We start from the raw sequence: 22908 nt of genomic DNA on the forward strand, positions 1-22908 counted from the left end.
TCCCGTGCACTCCGCTCTATGAATAAATCCTTCTTATCTGTTCCCTTCTCCACTACTGCCAACTCCAGACTTCGCGCCTTCTGTCTCGCTGCACCCTACGCCTGGAATAAACTTCCTGAGCCCCTACGTCTTGCCCCATCCTTGGCCACCTTTAAATCTAGACTGAAAGCCCACCTCTTTAACATTGCTTTTGACTCGTAACCACTTGTAACCACTCGCCTCCACCTACCCTTCTCTCCTCCTTCCTGTACACATTAATTGATTTGATTAATTTATTTTTTGTCTATTAGATTGTAAGCTCTTTGAGCAGGGACTGTCTTTCTTCTATGTTTGTGCAGCGCTGCCTACGCCTTGTAGCGCTATAGAAATGCTAAATAGTAGTAGTAGTAGTAGTAGTAGTAATAATAACACAACGAAAAAGATGTTCTACACCATGTGGAAACTTAAAATAGTAAAACCTTTCTTCCCGAGATACATCTTCCGTACCCTGGTACAATCAATGGTAATAAGCCATTTGGACTACTGCAACGCACTATATGCCGGGTGCAAAGAACAGACAATCAAAAAAAACCAAACTGCCCAGAATACAGCTGCCAGACTCATATTTGGAAAAACCAAATATGAAAGCGCAAAACCCATAAGAGAGAAACTTCACTGGCATCCACTTAAGGAGCTCATTGCGTTCAAGATCTGCACGATTGTACACAAAATCATTCATGCAGACACCCCAATCTATATGCTAAACCTCGTGGACCTACCTCCCAGAAACGCCACAAGATCATCCCACAAATTTCTCAACCTGCACTACCCCAGCTGCAAAGGACTTAAATACAAGCTGATGCACGCCACTACCTTCTCTTACAAGAGCACGCAGATATAGAATGCATTACCTACAGACCTGAAAGCAATCAAAGAAACAACTATATTTCAAAAATCTCTGAAAACATACTTCTTCAACAAGGCCTACAATGAAAACCTATAACCTCACTAAGTCCACTCAGTTATGATCGTACACCCTCTATAACTACCTTAACAACTCTCTTCCTTCTTCCCTCTCCCCTTCCTTAACCGCTACACATAACTAACTGTATCTGATATCCAGCTATGACAATGTTATCAAATCTATGTAAGCCACATTGAGCCTGCAAATAGGTGGGGGAATGTGGGATACAAATGCAATAAATAAATAAATAAATCATGGATGATTTCAATTATCCCAATATTGACTGGATAAATGTTACATCAGGAAACGCTAGGGAGGTAAAATAGTAGCAACATTCCATTCTATCAAACCCAGGGCAAGCAGTGGCTTCCCCATGTCTATCTTAATAGCAGACTGTGGACTTTTCCTCCAGGAACTTGTCCAAACCTTTTTTAAGCACAGGTTCGCTAACTGCTGCTACCACATCCTCTGGCAATGAGTTCCAGAGCTTAACTATTGGTTGAGTGAAAATATATTTCCTCCAGTTTTCTACCTTTTGAAAGAGTAAAAAATAGATTCTCTTCAACTCATTCTACACCGCTCAGGATTTTGTAGACTTCAATTATATCTCTCCTCAGTCATCTCTTTTCCAAGCTGAAGAGTCCTAACTTTTTAACCTTTCTTCATATGAGAGGAGTTCCAGACCCTTTTTCACTTTGGTAGTTCTTTTAGCCTTTTCTAATTTCACCATATTTTTTTTCAGGCTTGGCAACCAGAACTGAACACAATACTCAAGGTGAGGTCGCACCATAGAATGATAGATGTTAAGAACAGATTATCAAGAAACTTCAAACCGCCCAAAGCACCGCAGCCAGACTCATAGTTGGAAAAACAAAATATGAAAGTGCAAAACCCCTAAGAGAGAAGTTACACTGGCTCCCTCTTAAAGAACGTATCACGTTCAAGATTTGCACGATAGTTCATAAAATCATTTACGGAGACACCCCGTCATACATGCACGACCTAGTGGACCTCCCACCCAGGAATGCCAAAAGATCTACCCGTACTTTTCTTCAGTTACACTTCCCCAGTTGCAAGGGATTAAAATAAAACTAATACATGTGTCCAGCTTTTCTTACATGAGCTCGCAGTTGTGGAATACACTACCAAAATACTTAAAAACAATTAATGAAATAGCCAACTTTCGCAAATCATTAAAAACCTCTCTCTTCACTAAAGCTTACCACGAGAATCCATAACTAACCACAACATACCACCACAACTCCTTGACTATGACTGTCTCCTTTCTATAACTGTTTGATTATATTGACATGTGAACCTTGTTATTCTTATTATCTTTGTAACACCAATTGTATTTTGTACCCTGAAATGGCAATGCCATTACAGGTATTTGTAAGCCACATTGAGCCTGCAAACAGGTGGGAAAATGTGGGATACAAGTGCAATAAATAAATAAATAAATTATAGTACTCTTGGTCTTATTTACCATCCCTTTCCTAATAATTCCTAGCTGTCTTGCTCCGCCAAAGGTTGAGCAGCTTCCGGGTGTGAGCTCTTGGATCCAGCCGGAGACGGCGGAGTAAACCCCTCCTTCTCCAGAGGACAGCCGACCCACCCCCACTCTTCGCCTGGGAAGGCTGCCGTTCCCTGGAAGTTGAGCCTCCAGGTGCAGGCAGCCTACAGGGCTTCGGGAACAGGGGGGGGACAGGGCTTCTGGAAGAAGCAGACAGAACAAGGGGAATCCGTAGCAGGCAGTGGTCGAGACAGGCAGCGGTCAAGGAGAATCAGTAGCAGGCAGTGGTCGAGACAGGCAGCGGTCAAGGAGAGTCAGTAGCAGGCCGTGGTCGAGACAGGCAGCGGTCAAGGAGAGTCAGTAGCAGGCCGTGGTCGAGACAGGCAGCGGTCAAGGAGTCAGTAGCAGGCAGTGGTCGAGACAGGCAGCGGTCAAGGAGAGTCAGTAGCAGGCCGTGGTCGAGACAGGCAGCGGTCAAGGAGAGTCAGTAGCAGGCAGTGGTCGAGACAGGCCGTGGTCGAGACAGGCAGCGGTCAAGGAGAGTCAGTAGCAGGCAGGGGTCTAGGCAGGCAAAGTCCGATAGCAAGGTACAGAGTTCCATCCAACGATGCGGAGCTCTCAGGAACGAGAAGCCGAAGCACTGGCCAAGAGGAGTGGTGCTCCTTAAGTAGGCCTTCCCATTAGCGTGGGGCCCCAGCTGGTGTTTCCTGCGGTGGAGCCTTTATGTAACCAATCCAAGGTGACGCCAGTCACCGCTTCCCCTGCTTGGCCCCGCAACCGGAAGAGACGCCGGCTATCCACCCCAGCGCCAAGTTGCAGGGGTTCCATAGCGGAACTGGAAAGCCGCCATCGGCGGGAACAACCAGCGATCCTCTGCCGCCGGACTAAGGTAATGGCTGCCTCTCCCTTCTGGCTGGCGATGGCCGGCCACCGGAGGACCCGCAGCGAAGGCCGGTCATCCCTGGCGGCCCCGGATCCCCCGGTCCACCGGCGCCAGCGGCGAGCAGGCGCGCGCTGGTCCCGGCGGAAGACGGGACCCTAGCATCCTGTTTGTTTGTTTTTTGCCACCGCCACATAATGGGCAGAAGATTTTAGAGTATTGTCTGCAATGACACCTAGATCTTTTTTTGGGTGCTGCCTCCTAAGGTGGACTCTAGCATCAGGTAACTATGATTCAGATTATTCTTCCCAATGTGCATCACTTTGCGTTGTCCACATTAAATTTCACCTGCCATTTGGATGCCCAGTCTTCCAATTTCCTAAGGTCTTCCTGCAATTTTTCACAGTCTGCATGTGTTTTAACAACTTTGAATAGTTTTGTGTTATCTGCAAATTTAATCACCTCACTTGTCATTCTGATTTCCAAATCATTTATAAATATGTTAAATAGCATCAGTCCCAGTACAGAACCTGGTGGCACTCCACTATTCACTCTCCTCCATGGAGAGAAATGGCTATTTAAACCTGCCCTCTCTTTTCTGTAACCAAATTCCTAATCCACAACAGAACATTGCCCCACAGAAGACTCGTGAATAAACTGAAAGGGCTGAACCTGGGACCGAAAGTGGTGAACTGGATAGGAAACTGGTTGACTGACAGGTGGCAGAGGGTGGTGGTAAATGGAATCTGCTCGGAGGAAAGGAAGGTGAGCAGTAGAGTTCCTCAGGGGTTGGTGCTGAAACCTATTCTGTTTAATATATTTGTGAGAGATATTGCTGAAAGGTTGGAAGGAAAGGATTGCCTTTTTGCGGATGACACGAAGATAGCCAATAGAGTGGATACCATGGAGGGAGTAGAAACAATGAAAAGGAATCTCCAAAAGTTAGAAGAATGGTTGAGGGTCTAGCAGTTAAAATTTAATGCCAAGAAGTACAGAGTGATGCACTTGGGGTGCAGAAACCCAAAAGAGAGATACTGAATAGGAGGGGAGTGATTAGTAAGCTTGACTCAGGAGACAGACCTTGGGGTGTTGGTGTCAGGGGATATGAAGGTGAAGAAACAATGTGACATGGCGACGGCTGCATAGAGAGGGGTATAACCAGCAGAGGAAAGGAGGTGTTGATGCCTCTCTACAAGTCATTGGTGAGGCCCCATTTGGAGTATTGTGTTCAGTTTTGAAGGCTGTATCTTGCTAAAGATGTAAAAAGACTGGAAACGGTGCAAAGAAAAGCTACAAAAATGGTATGGGATTTGCGTTGCAAACCATACGAGGAGAGTCTTGCCAACCTGAACATGTATACCTTGGAGGAAAGGAGAAACAGGGGTGACATGATACAGACATTCAAATATTTGAAAGGTATTAATCCACAAACAAACCTTTTCCAGAGACGGGAAGATGGTAGAACTAGAGACATGAATTGAGGTTGAAGGGGACCAGACTCAGGAGTAATGTCAGGAAGTATTTTTTCATGGAAAGGGTGGTAGATACGTGGAATGCTTTCCCGCGGGAGGTGGTAGAGATGAAATTGGTAATGGAATTCAAACATGCGTGGGATAAACACAAAGGAATCCTGTTTAGAAGGAATGGATCTACGGAATCTTAGCAGACCTTGGGTGGCAACGCCAGTAATTGGGAAGCAAAACCAGTGCTGGACAGACTTCTACGGTCTACGCCCTGATTGTAACTGAATAGATATGGATGGGCTGGAGTGTAAATTTTATGGGGCTTTGATGTTAGCTTCAGAACTTTTAGTAAAAAAACAGTGCTGGGCAGACTTATGGTCTGTGCCCTGAGAAAGGCAAGGACAAAGCAAACTCAGGTATACATATAAAGTATCAAATACCATGTAAAATGAGTTTATCTTGTTGGGCAGACTGGATGGACCATACAGGTCTTTCTCTGTCGTCATTTACAATGTTACTATGTTTTTACTATGTTATCCTATGATTCTTTAATTTTCTCAGGAGTCTCTCATGAGGAACTTTGTCAAAAGCTTTCTGAAAATCTAAATATGCTACTTCAACCTACTCACCTTTATTGATATGTTTATTCACGCCTTGAAAGAAATGAAGCAAATTGGTGAGGCAAGACTTCCCTTGGCTGAATCCATGCGGACTCTGTCCCATTAAACCATGTTTGCCTATGTGTCTGTAATTTTATTCTTTATAATAGTTTCCACTATTTTGTCTGGCACTGACGTCAGGCTTACCGGTCTGTAATTTCCTGGATCACCCCTGGAACCCGGTCTAGGTGATTTACTACTCTTTAATTTGTTGATTTGGCTCAGTATGAGGCATATTTTCAAAGCACTTTGGGAGGCTAAGTTCCATAGGTTTCTATGGAACTTTGGGAGGCTAAGTGCTTTGAAAATGAGCCTATATGTCTCCCAGGTTCACCAAGATTTCTTTCAGTTCCTCCACAGCATCACCCTTGAAAATGAGGTGGTAACAGCGGTAAGCATATCTGGGTTTTTAAAAAGTTTGGACAAATTCCTGGAGGAAAAGTCTATAGTCTGTTATTGAGGCAGACATAAGAAGCAACTGCTTGCCCTGGGATTTGTAGTATGGAGTGTTGCCATGATTTGGATTTCTGCCAGGTACTTGTGACCTGGCTTGGCCACTGTTTGGAAAACAGGATACTGGGCTAGATGGACCATTTCTGACCCAGTATGGCTACTCTTATGTTCTTAATGATTGCTGGTAAAAGTAGATCTCTTACATCTTCTCCATAAAGACTGAAGCAAAGTATTTATTCAGTTTCTCCACTATGGCCTTTTTCTCCCTGAGTGCTCCTTTTGCTCCTTCTTATATCTAACTGTCCCAGGGATTCCCTCACAAGCTTTCTGCTTGTGATGTACCTGAAAAAGTTGTTACTGTGAGTTTTGCCTGTACGGTAAGGTTCTCTTCGTATTCTCTTTTAGACTTCTTTATCAATGCTTTGCATCTAACTTGCCAATGCTTATGTTGCTTCTTATTTTCTTCACTCGGGTCCTTTTTCCATTCTTTGAAGGATGTTCTTTCGGCTCTGATAGTTTCTTTCACTTCACCTTTATCCACGCTTGCTGTTGTTTGCTCTTCTTTCCACCATTGTAAATACATGAAATGCACCTGGTCTGGACTTCCAAGATGGTATTTTTAAACATTCATGTCCGATTTAAAGTCCTAACCTTTGCAGCTGGTCCTTTTAGCTTCTTTTTAACCATTTTCTTCATTTTATCATAGCTGCCCTTTCAAAAATGAAATGCTGCTACAATAGATTTCCTTTATGACATCACTCCAGATAGTAGCTCAAACATCACATTATGATCACTGTTTCCCAGCAGATCCAACACTAAGGGCAGGATCTAAAATAACTCCCCCTCTTGGTGGTTCCTGGATCGGTTGCTCCAAGAGCAGTCATTTATTACATCTAGGAATTTTACCTCCCTAGCACACCCTGATGTAACATTTACCCAGTCAATATTGGGGTAATTGAAATCATCCGTTGTTATGCTGTTGCCCAATTTTCCAGCTTTCCTAATTTCTGTACACATTTCTTTACCTGTCTGTTCGTTCTGTTCTGGTGGACAGTAGTACAGCCCAAGGAGGTTGAAGAAAACAGGAGATGGGATGACGTCAAAAAGTTGAAGTCAATTAGGTTAGCCTCTGTTTCCCATCCCCGCATAGCCATCATCTAGTACACTCAAAACAAAGCAAGCAAACCTATGGGCTGCTACATCCTCGTCGTTCTTTATTGTTGGTAACATTTTTATTTAATCTCACTTATATTTTCAAACATGCTGGCATGTGCAGCATACGGTTGTACACAGAGGAAGTATTGGTTTAATCGGTTAGAGTACTAATTTGTTCTACATTTTAAATCATTGTGTCATTTAGAGGAGCTGGCTATAGGGACTCCCTGTATTCGTGCAGAGATGTTTTCACCTAGTAAAGGGCCACCAAAACAGACATCATGCTATGAGAATCAGGTACTTAATCGGACTTATACAGCACAATTTAAAAAACATTAATTAGGTTGAAACTAGGATCCTGCATCAAAAGAAAAAGATGGCATATGGGAACTTGCTCCTTTTTGTTTTGTGAAATGCAATGGTATATTATAAAAATGCACTTGCTTTTTAAAATTTTTTTTTTTTAAATTACTACTATTTCGCAGATATGTATTGAATAATGAGGTAGGGGCTTCCTTCATGAAGAAGTTCTGTCCAGAGGCAATCTAAATGTGCCAACATTGTCCAGTTCAGCACACTATTAGCTGCCAATTTCATACATGGAGGGGCATTTTCGAACGGGGACGCCCAGCTCTGAGGATGTCCCTGCGAAGGGGCGGGGCCATCCCGTCTTATCGAAACAAGATGGGCGTCCATCTTTCATTTCGATAATACGGTCGGGGACGACCAAATCTCAACGTTTAGATCGACCTAAGAGATGGTCGACCTAAACGTTGAGATGGTCGACCTCGGTTTTCGCCGATAATGGAAACCGAGGGCGCCCATCTCAAAAACGACCAAATCCAAGGCATTTGGTCAAGGGAGGAGCCAGCATTCATAGTGCACTGGTCCCCCTCACATGCCAGGACAGCAACCGGGCACCCTAGGGGGCACTGCAGTGGACTTCACAAATTGCTCCCAGGTACATAGCTCCCTTACCTTGTGTGCTGAGCCCCCCAACCCCCCCAAAACCCACTCCCCACAACTGTACACCACTACCATAGCCCTAAGGGGTGAAGGGGGGCACCTACATGTGGGTACAGTGGGTTTCGGGTGGGTTTTGAAGGGCTCACATTTACCACCATAAGTGTAACAGGTAGTGGGGGGATGGGCCTGGGTCCGCCTGCCTAAAGAGCACTGCACCCACTAAAAACTGCTCCAGGGACCTGCATACTGCTGTGATGGAGCTGGGTATGACATTTGAGGCTGGGGCAAAAAATGTTTTTTTTATTTTTTTTTTTTTGGGTGGTGGGAGTTGGTGACCACTGGGGGAATAAGGAGAGGTCATCCCCGATTCCCTCTGGTGGCCATCTGGTCAGTTTTTGAGGATTGGTTGTGAAACAAAATGGACCAAGTAAAGTCAGCCAAATGCTCATCAGGGACGCCCTTCTTTTTTCCATTATCGGCCGAGGACGCCCATCTCCTAAGCACGCCCCAGTCCTGCCTTCGCTACACTGCTGACATGCCCCAGTGAACTTTGGTCGTCACCGCGACGGAAAGCAGTTGAGGGCGCCCAAAATTGGCTTTCGATTATGCCGATTTGGCCGACCTTGCGAGAAGGACGCCCATCTCCCGATTTGTGTCAGAAGATGGACACCCTTCTCTTTCAAAAATGCCCCTGATAGTTAATTATGTTCAATGCAAAACAGTGGGGTAGCCAGAAGGCAATTTTTGGGTGGGCCAACAGGTTGGATGGGTGGGCACTAGAGTTGCCAACTTTTTTGAAAAAGAAAAAAAACAGCAAACCTGATGCACCCATGCTCTGTCCCTACCCCACTCCCCATAACTTCAATGAGGGTTGCAGTGCAGGCTTCAGTGGCTGCAGGCCAATTGAGAGCTAAGGGAAGTACAATAGACTGCACTATTCAGCCCCACTGAGCCATGGTCCTCCAACACATATATGGTATTGAAGCCAAACACATTCTGCATCCAGAGAACCTCCTGGCCGTCCACCAACAATGGATACAGAGCACAGCAAGGACAATTCACCATAAAACTCATCATATAAAGAAATTTTGTTTTCTAGTGTAATCTCAATTACAGACATATTATAAATTAACTTAAAAAAATCTATAAAACAAAAGTCACTCAGAACCTAGAGCAAATCTACCATGCCAACACTAACTTCCAAAAACAAAGATCCTACCTATGAAAAAGAAGTGCCTTAAATATTATAGTAGGGCCCTAAAATGCAAATACATTTATCAGGAAAGCTGAACAAGCCAAATTACTACAGAATGCTACATTGAAACTTCATGCTAACAGAATACCTCAGTCACACACACAAGACACAAATGCCAAATACAGAATAAGTGACCACAAACTCTAGAAATATAAATTAAATGGAAACCCCAAGAAACTAGACCTTGCATGTAGTACAACACCAGAGAAACAAGAAAGAAAGGCACTTGGCTCCTTTGCAAAATATAAAGATGGCACATGCCAGGGATGGTGTTAGGGGATGCAACTAGGGCAATTGTGCTTGGTTCCTTGGCCAGAGAAAGCCTGCATGCTGGAAGCTGAAGGAGCAGCCTGGTAATGGACTTTGGGGTCCTTTCCTAGATTTCTGTCCTGGACCCCAGCCATGTTTACCATCAACTTTGGCAAGATGTACATTCCAAATCCAACATATTATATTCACAACATTGAAAATAAAATATTTTTTATACCTTTTTGTTGTCTGGTCATTTTTTCTCAAATCATATTGGTCCCAGTCTCTGGTTTCTGCTTCCCTCTGTCTTCTCTTAACTCACTTGCCAGGGTCTCCTATTTGACATTTCATCTTTCTTCATGTCCATCATCCATCTCCCATCTCTGTTTTCCTATATTTCCTTGTTCAGTATCTCCCCTGTGTTCATATCCCCTCATCCATCATCATTCCTCTGTGCACCTATGCACCCCATGCCCAGCATATCCCTTCTGCATTCCTATTCTCTCCCTTGTCTGGTATCTCCCCCCCCCCCCCCCCCCCCGTGTCCATATACCCCCCTCTCCAGTGTCCAGCATTTTATCTCTATTCTATATCCCCCCCCCCCCCCCCTTGGTCAGGCATTACCCCTCTGTGCCCATGTGCCATCCCCATACAGCATCTCACATTTGTGTCCCTGTCCCCATGCTCCCACCTAATGCCCATCATCTCCCTTCTGTATCTGTATACTTCCCTAGGTCCCCTTTCTCCCTCCTCCACACCAATGTGTCCCTCTCCTCGCTGATCCCACCCCCAACCAGCTTCTCTTCCTCTCTTTCCTTCCCCTTATGCATCTGGCTCTTTCTCCCTGCATCTCTCTCCCTTCCCTCTGCATATCATCATCTGCATATCCAGCACCTCTCCTTCAGCCCCCCCCCCCCAACACACACGTCCAGCATCTCTCCCTTTCATCCAGCCCCCCTACATGTTCAGCACCTCTTTCCCTTTCATCCAACTCCCATACATGTCCAGCACCTCTCCCCTTCACTTCAACCCTCTGCATATCCAGCACTTCTCCCCTTTCCCTCCACCCCCCTGCATATCCAGCACCTCTCCCCTTCCTTCCACCCCCCCTATATATCCAAAACCTCTCCCTTCCCTCCAACCTCCCCTCTGCAAATCCAAAACCTCTCCCCTTCCCTCCAACCTCCCCTCTGCAAATCCCAAAACCTCTCTCTCCTTCCTGCCAACCTCCCCTCTACAAATCCAAAACCTCTTCCCTTCCCTCCAACCTCCCCTCTGCAAATTCCCAAAACCTCTCCCCTTCCTTCCAACCTCCCCTCTGCAAATCAAAAACCTCTTCCCTTCCCTCCAACCTCCCTTCTACAAATTCCAAAACCTCTCCCCTTCCTTCCAACCTCCCTTCTGCAAATCCCAAAACCTCTCTCCCTTCCCTCCAACCTCCCCTCTGCAAATCCCAAAATCTCTCTCCCTTCCCTCCAACCCTTGCAAGTCCAGCACCCTTCTGTTCCCTCCCCTCCCTCCCCTCCCTGCCTCCCCTTACTGGGCCAGCACGCAGCACCCCACTGACTTCCTCACCCTCTCCCACCCCTGCCGCAGCGCTTCATTTAATGTTGTTGTCGGCGCTGCTGTTACAGTTTCCCACCCCCGCGGCGGCGCTTTACACTTTACCCGACGGCAACGCTACAGATGCAGCGCTGACGTCCGACGTCCTGCTCCGGGGCCTTCCGCGTCCCGCCTCCGTAACAGGAAGTTACATCAGCGTGGAAGGCCCCAGAGCAGGACGTCGGACGTCAGCGCTGCATCTGTAGCGTTGCCGTCGGGTAAAGTGTAAAGCGCCGCCGCGGGGGTGGGAAACTGTAACAGCAGCGCCGACAACATTAAATGAAGCGCTGCGGCAGGGGTGGGAGACGGTCACAGCAAGGATCTGCTTCTGGGCGGGCCTGAGGCTAAACTGGGTGGGCCTGGGCCCATCCAGGCCCACCCGTAGCTACGCCCCTGATGCAAAATAAATCTGTTGGCTCAGGCTGCCTGTTATGTAAATATTTCATCACTGTTTCATTATTGATACCAAGTATTACATATTAAGGGCATTTGCTGTGAACTTTGTTTTAACTTGTTTATCCATTCCTTACAGGCATATAGTTAAAGGCAAATCCTAAGCGTGGTTGAACAATTGGGTATAAAATATGGCTTGTTTTTTTTGTTTTTTTTTTACTTTACTTGTTTTGGACTGCTTTGGGTCCTGCTGATTTGTACATCTGCTGTCTGGAATTTTGGAAGATAGAAATGAGAAAATAAAAATTAAATTTTGAATGTACTATGTAGAAGTTGTTATTTACTTTTGCAATGTGTATGGATGCCTTTTCTGGTGTATGCATGTGATAATATTTGAATAACTGTCTATACTTATAGGTATGATTTCTGAACATGTGGCACCATTAAAAGGACAGACTTTTAAATGCCCAGCTGGGTATATACGTAGAGGGTGGTGGATATGTGGAATGCCCTCCTGCGGGAGGTGGTGGAGATGAATATGGTAATGGAATTCAAACATGCGTGGGATAAACACAAAGGAATCCTGTTTAGAAGGAATGGATCCACGGAATCTTTGTGGAGATTAAGTGGTGACACTGGTAATTGGGAAGCAAAACCGGTGCAGGGCAGACTTCTACGGTCTACGCTCTGATCGTGACTGAATAGATATGGATGGGCTAGAGTGTAAATTTTAAGGGGTTTCAATGTTAGCTTCAGAACTTAGTACAAGAACAGTGCTGGGCAGGCTTCCACGGTCTGTGCCCTGAGAATGGGCTGGAGTGTAAATTTTAAGGGGCTTTGATGTTAGCTTCAGAACTTTTAGGAGAAAAACAGTGCTGGGCAGACATGGTCTGTGCCCTGAGAAAGGCAAGGACAAAGCAAACTCAAATATACATATAAAGTATCACCTACCATGTAAAATGAGTTTACCTTGTTGGGCAGACTGGATGGACAGTACAGGTCTTTATCTGCCGTCATTTACTATGTTACTAGCCAGCTTATTTTAGAAAGAGAGAGACGCCCATATTTCGACCCAAATCGGGAGATGGGCATCTTTCTCCTGTGGGCGCCCAAATCGGTATAATCGAAAGTCGATTTTGGGCGTCTTCAACTGCAATCTGTCGCAGAAACAGGCAAAGTTGACGGGGGCGTGTCGGAGGCGTGGTGAAGGCGGGACTGGGGCGTGCTTATCGGCCGAGGAGAGATGGGCGCCCTCAGCCAATAATCGAAAAAAGGTAAAATTATGTATCATACCTGATAATTTTCTTTCCATTAATCATAGCTGATCAATCCATAGACTGGTGGGTTGTGTCCATCTACCAGCAGGTGGAGATAGAGAGCAAACTTTTGCCTCCCTATATGTGGTCATGTGCTGCCGGAAACTCCTCAGTATGTCGATATCAAAGCTCCATCCGCAGGACTCAGCACTTAGAGAATTACACCCACAAAGGGACACTCTGCCCAGCTCACCACCGCCGAAACGGGGGAGGGGAATTAACCCAGCTCATCCCCACACAAGTGGGGGAGGGGAATCCGTCCAGCTCATCCCCGCGGAGCGGGGGAGGGACACCACCCCGCCGATGCGGGGGGATCTGGCTTATCCTGCAACCGCAACCGCGGGAGGAGCTGACTGACCCTAACACCGCCGAAGCGGGAGGGGTACAAAGCTGCCCTACAGCCGCACGAAGCGGGAGGGAGTGCCGGCAGAATTTTAAGTCTCAATCCAGCCCCGTAAAACGGAGGGGAGAGGAATGCAGCAGCTCACTGTAACACAAACTCTTCTCAACTCTTGAAGAATCCAATTGAAAAAACTTGAACACGAAGTCCTCCTGAAGTAACTGAAGACTAAACTTGAACCTGAAATGCAACCAGAATATAAACATTACAGATATCTGGGAGGGGCTATGGATTGATCAGCTATGATTAATGGAAAGAAAATTATCAGGTATGATACATAATTTTACCTTCCATATCATCATGCTGATCAATCCATAGACTGGTGGGATGTACCGAAGCAGTACTCACCCAGGGCGGGACATTGAAATCCCTGACCGCAACACTGAAGCTCCAAACCGGGCCTCCGCCCGAGCCGCCACAGTCAAGCGGTAATGCTTGGAGAAAGTATGGGCCGATGCCCAAGTTGCCGCCTTGCATATCTCTTCCAAGGAGACGGACCCGGCCTCTGCCATCGAGGCCGCCTGAGCTCTAGTGGAGTGAGCCTTCAGCTGGATAGGCGGCACCTTCCCCGCGGCCACATAAGCCGCTGCAATGGCTTCCTTGACCCATCTTGCCACTGTAGGCTTAGCAGCCTGCAGACCCTTACGAGGACCTGCAAACAGGACAAACAGATGATCCGATTTCCGGAAATCATTGGTCACTTCCAAGTATCTGATGATGACACGTCTCATATCCAGATATTTGAGAGCAGAGTATTCCTCTGGGTAGTCCTCCCTACGAAAGGAAGGGAGACAGAGCTGCTGATTCACATGGAAGCGAGAAACAATCTTGGGCAGGAAGGAAGGCACTGTGCGAATAGTCACTCCTGCCTCAGTGAACTGCAGAAAAGGCTCTCTACATGAGAGCGCCTGGAGCTCGGAAACTCTTCTGGCTGAAGTGATAGCCACCAAAAAGACTGCTTTCAACGTCAGGTCTTTCAGAGATGCCCTCGACAGGGGTTCAAAAGGCGGCTTCTGCAAGGCTCTTAGCACCAGGTTGAGATTCCACGCAGGCACCACTGAGTGCAGAGGAGGGCGCAGGTGATTAACTCCCTTGAGAAAGCGCACCACATCTGGCTGCGAAGCCAGGGAAGCACCCTTCAGGCGGCCCCTGAAGCAAGCCAGAGCCGCTACCTGGACTTTAAGGGAACTGAGCGACAGGCCTTTCTCCAGACCTTCTTGCAGGAACGCCAACACTGAAGAAATTGGAGCAGTGAAGGGAGAAAGTGAGCCTGCTTCACACCACGCTGCAAAGATACGCCAAACCCTGGCGTAAGCAGTAGAAGTAGAGCGCTTCCTCGCTCTCAGCATAGTGGCGATGACCTTGTCTGAAAAGCCCTTCTTCCTCAGACGCTGCCGCTCAATAGCCAGGCCGTAAGACCAAAGGGGGAGGGATCCTCCATCACCACGGGACCCTGATGTAACAGGCCCTGCTCCACTGGCAGCCGCAGAGGATCGTCGACTGAGAGCCTGATCAAGTCCGCATACCAGGGACGTCTGGGCCAGTCCGGACCCACCAGGATTATCCGGCCCGGATGCTTTGCCACCCGGTCTAGCACCCTGCCCAACATGGGCCAGGGCGGGAACACATAGAGAAGCTCTTGTGTCGGCCACTGTTGGAGAAGAGCATCTACTCCCAGGGATCGAGGGTCCCGTCCTCTGCTGAAAAAGCGCGGCACTTGGCAGTTGGCTGATGACGCCATCAGATCTAGGCTCGGCTGGCCCCAGCGCTTCGTGATGTCCAAGAACGCCTGAGCAGATAGCTGCCACTCTCCGGGCTCCAAGGTATGGCGACTGAGAAAGTCCGCCTTGACATTCAAGACTCCGGCAATGTGGGCCGCTGACAGCTGTTCCAGGTTCGCTTCCGCCCACTGGCATAGATTCATGGCCTCCTTGGCTAGAGGGGCGCTCTTGGTACCTCCCTGGCGGTTGACATAGGCCACAGCCGTGGCATTGTCCGACAGGACCCGTACTGGCTTCAACGCCAGTACCGGGATGAACTCCAAAAGCGCCAACCGAATGGCTCTGAGTTCCAGGAGGTTGATAGACCACTTTGCCTCTGCAGGAGACCAGAGCCCCTGCGCTGTCCTTCCCAAGCAGTGGGCTCCCCAGCCCGACAAAGAGGCGCCCGTCGTGACGACAATCCACTCCGGGGTCACCAGAGGCATGCCTGCAGACAACATGTCTGTCTGCATCCACCAGCTCAGCGCCTTGCGCACTGCTGGGTCCAAGGGAAGGCGCACAGCATAATCCTCCGACATCGGAGTCCAGCGCTGCAGCAGAGAGTGTTGTAGTGGTCTCATATGAGCCCTGGCCCAGGGCACTACTTCCATCGTGGCCGTCATAGAGCCCAACAGCTGCACATAGTCCCAAACCCGAAGAGGAGAGGCTACTAGGAACTGGTCCACCTGAGCCTGAAGCTTGACAATCCGATTGTCTGGCAGGAACACTCTGCCCACTTGGGTGTTGAATCGAACTCCCAGATACTCCAGGGACTGAGTTGGGCGCAGCTGGCTTTTCTCCCAGTTGATGATCCACCCCAGGGAGCTCAAAAGAGCAACCACCCGGTTCACAGCTTTGCCACACTCTGCATAAGAGGGGGCTCGGATCAACCAGTCGTCCAGATAAGGATGGACTTGTACTCCTTCCTTCCTCAGGAAGGCCGCGATGACCACCATAACTTTGGAGAAGGTCCGCGGAGCAGTAGCCAACCCGAACGGGAGGGCTCTGAACTGGAAGTGTCGGCCCAGGACTGCAAAACGCAGAAAGCGTTGATGAGGAGGCCAGATGGGAATATGCAAGTACGCTTCCTTGATGTCCAAGGATGCCAGGAACTCTCCTGCCTTCACTGCCGCTATAACAGAGCGGAGGGTCTCCATGCGAAAGTGCCGAACTTTCAAGGCCCGATTGACCCCTTTGAGGTCGAGGATAGGCCGTACAGAACCTCCTTTCTTTGGTACCACAAAGTAAATGGAGTAACGTCCCTTGCCAAGCTGATTTTCTGGCACCGGAACGACCGCACCCAGGCGGATCAGATTGTCCAAGGTCTGCTGCACTGCCACAGCTTTGACCGGAGACTTGCAGGGAGAGAGTACAAACCCGTCTTTTAAGGGTCGGCAGAACTCTAGCTTGTAGCCGTCTCTGATGACTTCTAGCACCCAAGCGTCTGAAGTTACTCTGGTCCACTCGCCCAGAAACGAGGACAGGCGTCCTCCAATCTGCACTGGGCCATGGACCAAGACCCCGTCATTGGGTACGAGACCCTGGGGGAGGACCGGAGGGCATACCTCCGGGACAGCGGTCTCTGCAAAAGGAATGCTGCTTGGGGGAGAAGTTCCTTTTGAAGGAAGAGGGGGCAGAGGAGCCCGACTTGCCCGGGCGGTACCGACGGGCTTCCTGAAACCGTCCTCTGGAGATACCGGGGCGAGCACTGGCCCGAGCCCTGACCTCTGGTAACCTCTTGCCCTTAGACGTGCCGAGATCGGTCACGATTTTGTCCAGCTCGACCCCAAAGAGCAGCTTGCCTTTAAAAGGCAACTTAGCCAGGCGGGACTTAGAGGCGTGGTCCGCAGACCAATGTTTCAGCCAAAGCCAGCGCCGCGCAGAGACTGTCTGAGCCATGCCTTTAGCCGAGGCTCTCAAGACATCATACAGTAAGTCTGCCAAATAAGCCAAGCCCGATTCCAGGGCCGGCCAATCAGCCCTCAAGGAAAGATCCGAGGGGGAAGCCCGCTGCACAATCGTCAGGCACGCCCTGGCCACGTAGGAACCACAAACTGAGGCCTGCAAACTTAAGGCAGCCGCCTCGAAGGACGACCTTAAGGCCGCCTCCAATCACCTGTCTTGGGCGTCCTTTAGGGCCGTGCCACCTTCCACCGGCAACGCCGTTTTCTTAGTCACCGCAGTGATTAAAGAATCCACGGTAGGCCAAAGAAAGGCCTCACGTTCACCTTCAGGCAAAGGATAGAGGCGGGACATAGCCCTAGCCACTTTGAGGCTCACTTCCGGGACATCCCATTGAGCCGAAATTAAGGTGTGCATGGCATCATGCACGTGGAAGGTTCTAGGCGGGCGCTTCGTCCCCAGCATAATGGCGGAGCCAACAGGGGCTGAGGGAGAGACGTCCTCCGGAGAGGAAATCTTTAAAATGCTCATGGCCTGCATTAACAGGTTGGGCAAATCCTCTGAGCGAAAGATCCGTGCTGCAGAGGGGTCATCCGCTCCATCCGAGCGGGAATCCGTCTCCTCCAAGGAATCCCCAAAGGACCGTTGGGAGAACTCAGATACGCTGCCCTCATCTACATCAGAGGAAACAGCGTCCTCTAAGGCCTGGGAATCCACCCGAGGGCGTTTACTTCCGGGGGCCTCAACCCCTTTATCGGATAAAGGAGAAGGGGCAGCGTTCTGCATAAGGAAGGCCTGATGCAGCAGCAAAATAAACTCGGGGGAGAAACCCCCCTGCACTTCAGCAGTCTGGGCCACAGCCCCAGACGCACCCTCAACCGGTGCTCGCAAGAGCGGGGGAGAAACATGCTGCGCATCCAAGATGGCGTCCGGCGCGACACTCCACGAAGGAGCAGCGCGGGAAGAACGGCGCTTAACTTTGGCCGCTTTTTTGCCGTCGCCCAAATCAAGGGCGTCCATGGCATGAACGTCTCCCGGCTCAAGGGCGGCCCAAGAAGAAGCCGTCCGAGCAGAGTGGCCGGCCAAGATGGCGGAGGCGAGGAGCGGGGGATGGGCATTTATGGCGGGAAAAACCGCTGCACCGGAGGAAGACCCGGGACACTGACCGGCCTCCGAACTGACACCCAACAAGGGCGAAACAGACTTTAATACCCCCGCATCCCCGCTAGTAGCGCACACGCGGTCCGGGGAGCGATTCTTCGCGCCCTCGCCCTCCGACGCCATAGGCCACGTGGAGATCAATCGGGGAACCCCTGCCCGCTATAAAAAAGGTAAAAATTACCTGCTTCACGCTCCGAGCTGTAACGACCTGGTGTCCCAGTGAGTAGCTGCAATAAACATTTAAATAAACGTCGAAATAAACGCCTTTAAGGACGTCCAAAAACTTTTTTTTTTTTTTAACGGAGCCAGCGGGAGGGGGGAGAAAAGGAGGGACCTGGCGCCACCAGGTTTGCACTTGCTCAAAAAGAGCCCTCAACCCCAGGCACTCAACAAAACCTAAAAATTAGGCTTGGAGGCCTAGCCAGAGCTGCTGCTGTGTGTGACCACCACCTGCTGAGATAGAGAACATACTGGGGAGTTTCCGGCAGCACATGACCACATATAGGGAGGCAAAAGTTTGCTCTCTATCTCCACCTGCTGGTAGATGGACACAACCCACCAGTCTATGGATTGATCAGCATGATGATATGGAAGAAAGGCGTTTTTAGCGTGAATTTGGGTCACTTTTTTTGGATCCTTTTTTTTCACGAACAAATCCCAAAAAAGTGTCCTAAATGACCAGATGACCACCGAAGGGAATCGGGGATGACCACCCCTGACTCCCCCAGTGGTCACTAACCCCCTCCCACCAAAAAAACCAAAAAACTTTAACTTTTGTTTCCAGCCTGTATGCCACCCTCAAATGCCATACCCAGCTCCATCACAGCAGTATGAAGGTCCCTGGAGCAGTTGTTAGTGGGTGCAGTGGACGTCAGCCAGGTGGACCCAGGCCCATCCCCCCCCCCCAACCTGTTACACTTGTGGTGGTAAATGGGAGCGCTGCAAACCGCCCCCAAAACCCACGGTACCCACATCTAGGTGCCCCCCTTCAGCCATAAGTGCTAAGGTACTGGTGTAGAGTTGTGGGGAGTGGGTTTTGGGGGGGATTTGGGGGGCTCAGCACCCAAGGGAAGGGAGCTATGGACTTGGGAGGTATTTTACTTTTTTTTTTTTATTGTTACAAGTGCCCTCTAGGGTGCCCAGTTGGTGTCCTGGCATGTGAGGGGGACCAGTGCACTATGAATCCTGGCCCCTCCCACGACCAAATGCCTTGGATCTGTTCGTTTTTGAGCTGGGCACCTTTGGTTTCCATTATCGCTGAAAAACAAAACCGCCCAGCTCAAATCCGCACAAATTCGATGCATTTGCCCGGCACAAACCGTATTATCGAAAAAAAGATGGATGCCCATTTTTTCTGAAAATACGGTCTGTCCCGCCCCTTCACGTACCTGTTCTCAGAGATAGACGCCCATGGAGATGAGCGTTCGCGTTCGGTTATGCCCCTCCATGTAATCTCATCATTGTTAAATGCTTCAGACATATCTATGTACTTACTCCCATAACTGAATTCTATTATTCTGTCTCACTGTATTTTCAAATGTAAGCCACATTGAACCTGAGTTTGCATGGGATAATGTGGGATATAAATGTAAAAAACAAACAAAAAAAAAACCAACCCTTTATCCTCCACCTTTTAAAGTCACTGCTTATCCAGCTGGATGGTGATGGCACAATGAAAGCAAGTTTGGTCCAGTGAAGACTAACTCAAAATAACCTGCTCCTTAGTTGGGCCCTACCACATTGAAAATGCAACCATACAATGCCCCTGTGGTTATGTTCCACTAATAAATTAAACAATTAACTGGCTACCTTGAAAGGATGCATGGCTAGGGTCACAAACATACACTTATTTATTCAGTATCATTTATTCAGTATCTCAATTCCTCATATGACTTGACCTACCATAAACAAACTTATGCAACCCATTTATTTACCAGTTCAACTAATCAATAACAATGACTCAGAAAATATTTACTACCAACCGTCTTACCCTTCATGCTCTTCCCCAACTTCTCCTTTATCGCTCCACCTCCTTACCTATCCCTATACTTTCTCCCATACCTCTTCTATCCCATTTACTCCTTGTTCATTTGTTCTATCACATACCTCCTTTGTTGATTCTGATACTACAGATTGTATTCTCTTGTTACTATGTAAGCCGCATTGAGCCTGCGATGAGCGGGAAAGCGCGGGGTACAAATGTGATAAATTATACAGCCAGAAAATACTATCTACCTACTATTTTAGGGTGAATAGTGTTCACAATGAGCTCCTTTTATTATCAACCAAATTGAAGAGAGAAGCGTTTTCAGTTTTGGCATAGTATAAGTCATCATAAGAACAAAATATAAGAAATCCATAGTCACCCACCTAGGGTTACCCCGCAGCCACTCAAGAGGGTCTATCCCCAGCACAGCTCAGGTCCGCCTGCATCTGCCACTTGTGCTCTACACTAGCACCCTCCTCCCACCAACTGGGTCACAACCACCTCTGGGTGTTGAGCTCCGAAGTGCAGGTGGCCGGCAGGACTTGCAGGATAAGGCAGGAACTGAAGATCCAGAGGACCCACCCTGGGTCTGGGATACACGAGGGAGACCAGACTAGGAACTAAACACAGACAGTGTGCTGCTGCACAGCCACTAGCAAGACCCGGAAGACAGACCAAGGAACACAAGGCGTACAGAAGCCTAGCAGGAGCAAGGACTAGGGCAGCATACACACTAGGCAGAACGGGGATCCGGGAATACCCACAGGGTAACCCTCTAGCTAGGTGGAGACAGGATACAGGAATAACCACCCAGGAAATACACACTAGCTAGACAGATACAGGATTCAGGATATACACTCAGGATATACAAGCAGGGTTGGCAGCAGAGCAAACAGAGTAACCAGGAATAACAGGCCAAGGGTCTTTGGGGCAGACAGAAGAACAGACAGAGTAAACCAGGACAAAGGCTTCACCCCAACACAGGGTAAGCCAGGAACAGAGGCTTCACCCCAAACACAGGGTAAGCCAGGAAGGACCCGCAGTCCACAGACAGACAGTGGCAGGGAAGACCCCCCACGGAAGGACAACAGAGACACAGACACAGAAAGAAACTGGGCTGGAACCCAGAGAGAGGCTAAGCAGTAGTGCAGCAGACACTTACTAACCTGACCTGGCCTAAGAGCATAACACTTATGCAAAAGGCCCTGACTGCAAGCACAGCACTTCCTTATGAAGGTTCTCACTGATGAGTCACCAGCAGTAGGGCAGAAGCAGTAAGTACACAGACCCCAAAGAGAGGCTTGACACACATAGGAAGTGAGCCCACAGGAAAGACAAGCAGGAGCCATCTTGGAAGCTGGCACAGAGCCGGTGGCAGCCATCTTAAATGCTGGCTCCCTAGAGAGACATAGCCCACACAGGTGAGGTCTAGTGAAGCAATCAGCCCAGAGACTAGAGACAAGACAAACACAAACACATACAGAAGCCAGCAGAGCTGCTGACCCCCAGAAAGAAGGTAAGGCTGAGGGTGGTCACGGCCACAGACGTGACAGTGCCCCAATGAAAGGAGAGTTTAATTTTACTTCCATTTAATTTCAGTATATTCCATTTTTATAACACCAGGCTTCCCAAGGCAGAGTACAACAACAGTTAAGATGAACCCATCAAAAAACAGGATATCCTCAATGAAATCTCACCATCTGCATTGTACAGAACAGTGGAGAAATATGAGCACAAAATACAGAGGTTATAACTGCTGTTTCTACCAGCTACAATCATTTTTAAGCTGTTTTAGTGATACTCAATTTTTATTTCATATTATTTATATCTAGATATGGGTATCTCAAATAAATTAAAAAGCTGTCAAGTAAAGCAAAAAAATCTTTTCTCCTCCACCTTTTAAGGCACTGCCTATCCAATTGGAATGTTTAGACTTTTTACAGATGGACCACGTATAGGCAGTTCCTTATTTCTAATAATCTTTTGCTATTGTTTTGGGTGAACTAAAATGACAACAAGCTCCGCCTACTGGCTTCAGCTCAAACAATGGACTAGGTAGGTTCACTTCGTCTCCTGTTTATCCAACCTCCTTGATACAACCCTACAAAAATACTCCCCTTCACACATGGAATTTCTATCCATAAGGATTTCCTGCTGCTATCTGTTTCATGTAGAATGTTTATTTTGTTTGACTCAATTCCACCTTTAACATATAGTGCAACCCCCCCTCCATTTTTAGTCCACTCTATCACTGAGATATAATGTGTACCCTGTTAACATTGCGTACCACTGATTGTCCTCCTTCCAGCAGGTCTCTGAGATAAGTACTATATCTACCTCTTCATTTAGTGCTATATACTCTTAACTCTCCCATCTTATTTTTTAGGTTTTTAGCATTTGTATACAGACACTTCATCTCTCTGTTCATTCTGTCCTGGGATACGGTAGAACAAAAGACAAGGGCAGACCTTGATGAAGAAAATGCAGTCTTTAATAAATCATATTAATGCTCCCAGGATTCACACTCTCAAATGCCCAACATGCCATGTTTCACCTAAAACACAGGCTGCGTCAGGGGCATGAAGTACCCGGAATATACAAATTAACCCATGTTGGTGGAATGTTTAGATTTTCACCAACTACTACTACTTGACATTTCTAAAGCGCTACTAGGGTTACGCAGCGCTGTACAATTTAACATAGAAGGACAGTCCCTGCTCAAAGGAGCTTACAATCTAAAGGACAAATGTACAGTCAGTCAAATAGGGGCAGTCTAGATTTCCTACAAGGTATAAAGGTTAGGTGCCGAAAGCAACATTGAAGAGGTGGGCTTTGAGCAAGGATTTGAAGA

The sequence above is a fragment of the Microcaecilia unicolor genome, chromosome 2 (genome assembly GCF_901765095.1).
Source record: "Microcaecilia unicolor chromosome 2, aMicUni1.1, whole genome shotgun sequence".
Classification (NCBI taxonomy): domain Eukaryota; kingdom Metazoa; phylum Chordata; class Amphibia; order Gymnophiona; family Siphonopidae; genus Microcaecilia; species Microcaecilia unicolor.